Source organism: Adiantum capillus-veneris, chromosome 10 (assembly GCF_014529385.1).
Source record: "Adiantum capillus-veneris isolate H3 chromosome 10, ASM1452938v2, whole genome shotgun sequence".
NCBI classification, from domain to species: domain Eukaryota; kingdom Viridiplantae; phylum Streptophyta; class Polypodiopsida; order Polypodiales; family Pteridaceae; genus Adiantum; species Adiantum capillus-veneris.
Genome location: NC_140940.1, coordinates 128,572,351 through 128,578,350, shown reverse-complemented (window position 1 = coordinate 128,578,350; position 6,000 = coordinate 128,572,351).

Sequence of the window (6,000 nt, the reverse complement as noted above, 5' to 3'; positions counted from 1 at the left end):
CTTTTCCAGGGAAAGATACATAGATAAAATAGAAAAAATAGTTCTGGATTGGACAAGTGGTCAATCTAGATGCAAATATACCTATGTAAGAACATACACATGTGTATGAAATAACATACAAGCATGCTTTTCTTGGAAAAGAAAGATAGAAGATATAGAAAAAATGAGTCTAGATTGGACAAGTGGTCAATCTATGTGGAGATATGCACATACACCAACCTATGACCATCATTTGACGTAGAATGGACAAGTGGTCAATCTATGTGTAGATATACACATGTAGCAACATACAACCATCACTTGCCTATAATGGAAATGTGGTCAATCTAGACAACACATGCACCTCTTAAAGAACATGGTTATGCATGTCTTTCTTAGAAAATAACACATTCACATATGACCGTCACTTGAGCTAGAATAGACAGGTGGCCAATCTAAAGTGCACATATCTTAATTTGTGTTCTTTTATTGTTACATGTGCTATCTAGATTGGCCACCTATCCATTCTAGCTCAAGTGATGCTAATATGGTGATTCTTATGCATACATGCTCTCTAGATTGACCACATGTCCATTCTAGGTTAGTTTTTGTTAGATTGTCTAACTCTATTCACTAAAAAAAGCATGCTAGTATGTTCTTTCTATGCCCTATTTTTTAATGTATCACTACGTGTACATAAGTTCTTGTTCAGTCAAAAGTACACTCTAGAATGGCCATTTGTCCACTCTTGGTAAACAAATATTTTTATTTTTAGAGGATCACCATTATAGAACAATACATGTCTAAATTAAATACATTCTTTTAGATTTAGTATGATAACAATAGACATTATAGCCGCTTGTATCCATTAAAAAACCATATTTTTTAATGGAATGACAAGTGAACACACCACCTAGCCATTCAAAACTTAGCTTGACACGCTGCAAGATCCATCATTTAGTCATTCTAGACTTAATATTATAAAATGTGTGTCATAGGTATACACATTTCTTTGTCATTCTAAGCTCATTTAAGAAAGTTATGGTATTAAAGAAAAAATCTAAAAAGTAAACCATTTAGGATGCATCAATTTGACATGATATATCCTATAGATGTCCATTATAAAACCGATTCTAAATACTTGATGTAATAGGCATGTATAAGTTACATTTTTTTGTTTTGGGTAAAGAGGGATGTAGACTTACCACTCTGCTATGAGACTACATTAAGGTAAACAAATTGAATGTGATATAGATCCATCACTTGGACAAACTAAGTATATCATATGTACATGGGTTAAATTGATTGTGACAATCCACACATGTTAGTAATAAAGTCTTTCAATGGTGTGAAGTAGATCCACCACTTGGCCATTCTAAACATAGCTTGTCTTAAAACTAATTCTCTTGAAACCATTACACTTGGATATGTTAATCACGTTGATAGCCATTTTTCGGCTCTCCATAATTTCCATAGTAAGCTACCTCACCCTACCAAAATCACCCAAACACTATGGCTATCCCTACCATTTCACTGTAAATAGGCGTGTGTGAGTTAGGGGACTTTTTCCATATTTTCTTAAAAACCCTAAATTAGCTAGTCACTGGGCTAGTTGAGTAAAAAAATAAAAAACAATAATAAATAATATGTCCCATTTGTGTGTAAATATTTTATTATATAAGTGGCCTAAATATAGGGATTTTTATAATTATTTTGATATTTATTTAAATATTTATACCTAGGTGTGTGTTTTATTAAATTTACCTTCTTTCATCCTCTTGCACCATAAGTATATTTTTTGCCAATATGTACATACTCTAACCTCATATTTTTCCTTTACACAAATCACTCCCACATTTTCACCCTCACCCTCGTGAAAACAAAAAATTGATTTCTACTCATTGGTCACGTTTATTATATTATTTACTTGCATACCTTTTTCTCTTTCACCCAAAATAATTCAAAGAGGGACCATATCATATGATTCCAATATCTTTCCATATCCATAACTCGTCCATATTTTTATTATTATTTTTACTCATTATTCTAACACCATGTGCTCATTGAGCTAAAGTCCATGAATAGTCCATACACTAGTCCCACCATGTATATATTTCTTTATTCACCAATAATCCTCCTCCATGCATGGGTCAAGGGCAACTTGGATGATTTGTATTATAATATGACAAAGGAGGGTCTCACTCTTGGATGCATTGTACAAATTCAACAAAGGAGGGGGCCACTAAAAGACTTTTGCAGGCATAAAAAACAGGCTTTTTGGTCAGAATTTTGGCACCTATCTCCACTCCGAATTTAGAGCAGTGGTCAAAAGAGAAAATGTAGCCCACGCTCTGAATAATCACCTCAAATGTTTTCATGATTTTTGGAGCTACCAGCGGTGAGCTATGATTTTTTGAGTGGACCCCAGTCTACCCACTTTTCTCACAAGTAGCCCTTAGTCTTCTCTCACCCTTCCACACACCTACTCACTCTTACACATCCCTCCCTCTCCTTCCCTCACTCAAACCTGCAATTTCCATGGCTTCTCCCACCCTCTTCACCTTTACCCTTCTCTCTCATCCCTATAGTTCTTTTATGAACCTCTACATACATACACCCTCTCCATGTCTCTCTCTATTGCTTCTATGTTACAATTTCATTTACCTCTCCTAAAAATATCTAAAATTCAGAATCTTAACTATGATAACTTCTGCAAATTGAGGATTTTTCATCAACAAATCCTCTTTTCATCGTGGTGGTCAACCGTGGCGGCGGCGTAAAGAAGCGAAGAAGAAGAAGAAGACCAGCGGTCATTTTTTCCACAATCTACACAAGGGTGAGTTCAAGCTTCTTCAAAGTTTCACCATCTCAATGATTCTCTTTTAATTCACCCCTCTTCCTTCATCAAATCAACTCACTCTACCCATTGTAAATGTAACATTAACTTTCTAGTGATTACTAACACTAACCACTAACATACTAACACAAAATAGCATTGACCTAACCATAAAAGACACCTCACCTCAAGACATGTGTATAGTAACTCTCTCTCTCTCTCTCTCTCTCTCTCTCTCTCTCTCTCTCTCTCTCTCTCTCTCTCTCCCCTTACTTAAAACTCTACTTTCACATTATTCACCATCAATAATGCTCTCTTTTGAGCCCACATCCATGACTCAAGCAGACAAAGAAGGCCCGCAATGTTTTGATATTCAAAAAAATCATAATCCTGATTTGTTAGCTTGTAAATTAGGATTTCCAATAATCTTTATGAGGGGTCTCCAACCTATAAATAGGCCCCTCTCCTTCTTGTAAAACAACCTACAACATCTCACATAGCACCCCAACACTCTATGCGTGAGGAGAGACTTAGGTGTAGCAACCACTTGTGAGCTTCACTCTTGGTGTGAGAGAAGCCTTCAAGCTACACATTGCAAGTGAGAGAGCATGAGTTCCACAAATCTCAAAACCACTATTGTACATGCTCCTTCATCATCAATAAATCGAGGTTTGGTGCATCAAAGGCGTGATTCGACGTTCAAATCTTCGTCCTTCCATTTGTGTAATACGGTTTGGTGAATTCAAGGTGACTTGTGTATTTTGAGTTTTTATCGGTTGATCTTGATTTTAGAAAGTGTTTTAGTGTGTTTTTCATTGCCAATTTTGTGTCCATTGTAAGAGGGTATTGTGGTGAGAGGTCTCCCACACCCTAAGACAGTGTGTGTGTGTGTTTTGGCAATGATTAGCAATCACTAAGCATTGAGTGAGTTTTGTACAAGTTCTACGATAGCATCATAACGAACCATCTCCATTTGCAAGTCACAAATAAGGTATTACGCAAGATCCTTTCCTCTCTCTCTTCCCTTTGCTCTAGATCTCTCTGGTCCATTTCATGTGTGTCTTGGTGTGAGGTTGCTTGTGTGTGTTGTGTGGTGCATCTTCTTGGTTGTGCCAAAATCTCTCTTGCGTCCTAGTTCGCATACCATAACTAGGTGGTGCCCCTATCTTGTTTGGGTTTGGCTGTGGGTTTGTTGTTGTGTTGTGCTTGTGGTTGCCCCAGCCCCAATTGAGCAGCACGGGAGCCTTGAGGGGTGTTTAGAGGTCGCCTCTCTTGTTGCCCGCCCCGGACCGCCTCAATTTTGGTGCCCCCACGGAGGAGCGATTGTGTACTTATTGTTGTTGTATTGCATGAATGCTTAAATTTCAGCATAATCAAGTAGATTATATGAATCATGGAAACATGTATGACCGATTTTAATTTCAAGGAAACAAAAATTGATCTAGAATATGGTTCGGATTATGCATAACATAAGAAAGGAAAAAAACATTTTCACATAAGAATCTAGAATTCATGCTGAAAGACCTTTCAAAACTTTGTGTAGTTAGTTGATGATTGTTTGGAACTAATCTTTGTGTGGTTCTAGCATTGAGAGACTATGAAACGCTATACCTTTGATTATATCCCAATCTTCTTCGGAAATCCAGAAGAAGATGTTGATGATTTTCTTGCTGATTTTAGAATGGTTTGTCATATCCTTGGTAAAAGGGATGACATTGAAAAAGGGGATTTTCTATTGCTATGCCTTAGAGGCAACGCTGAGCAATGGTTTTGGAGTATGTCTTCTCAGATTGAAGATGGATATACCCAAATTTCCAAAGCTTTGAAGGCCAGATTCTCTAAAGTTCCAACAATGGAGAAAGCATGGGCTTCACTACGGAGACTTCAACAACATGGTGAAGACTACTATGCTTATGAGGATATTTTTTCTTGTCAATGGGAAGGATGTGGATTTAGTTCTACATTTCCAGATTATGTAAAAATGGATCAATTTATTTCCGGTTTGTCTCCTTTCCTAAAGACTAAGGTTACTTGTAGTGGACCCTCTACCTTTGAAGAAGCGGTCACTATTGCCCGAAGGAAGTTTCACAAGTACTTCTACATCAAAAATGGTTTCCATCATGCTGGAAGAACCAACCATCATGAAAGTGTTTCTATCAAGGAGTCATCTCCTTTTCCATACTTGTCTCCTTCTACTCTGACAAATGTTGAAGAAGTTACTTACATGCTAGCTGATTATTCAAGTGCTAAAGTGTGTGGCCAAGATTCAAATGTGGAATCTCTTTCTTCTACCTTTATCACAAGCATGCGAAAATAGACACAAGATATCTCAAATGGCATTGATGATTCAATAATGGATATATCCAACCCTTTGGTGGAGGATCAATTTCTAGTCCGAGCAGACGAAGCTTTTGTGCAACATGACTCTATGGAGAATGAAGACCTTGAAGGTAACCTTGATCTTATGGAATGTTCTGGGAGTGTATCTTGTCTAAAAGAAGAGAGTGAAGAAGAAGATGAAATCATAGGTGGAGAGATCATAGACCACATCGATCATAAAGAGATGATTGTGTACATGGAAAGCCAACTCCAAAACAAAGTAGAAGAGTGTGAGTTGAATCCATGTGAGGATAATCTTGAAGAAGTGTTTGAGGATGTTGAAAAGCATTGGTATGACCCATGTATGTTAAGCATTGAGGAACCTATCATGCAAGAAGCCAAAGTTTTCACAAAATCAAACAGTAATCCATCAACCTTTGAGGTGGTACAAAGTGAGGAGTTACAACCTTGCCAAAGGGGGGGCTTAGAAGGGGATGAAGAACAAGGGAGAGTAGTAAAAAATAAAATCATAAAAGGAAACTGTCAGAAGGGTATCATTCTCTCCAATGGTGTTTTAGTGGGTGGCTCTTCATTCATGGGACAATCTCTTAGCAAGAAAATCCAAACTTTGGAAGCTCCAATCATCTTCACATTGGGTTTCACAGGACATGAATACTTGGTGATGAACGGAGGTTTCCAAACCTTCTTCATTTGGTTCTTTGGTGTATGGAGGTCACACATTGTGATGCTTCTGGTCTTCATCATAGATGAAAAACTTGTTGATTGCTACATGTGGATATCTCATCAATCAGTACCAAAATCTATTCTCTTCCAATGTGTTGGAAGCAATAGAAACCTTCGTCTAT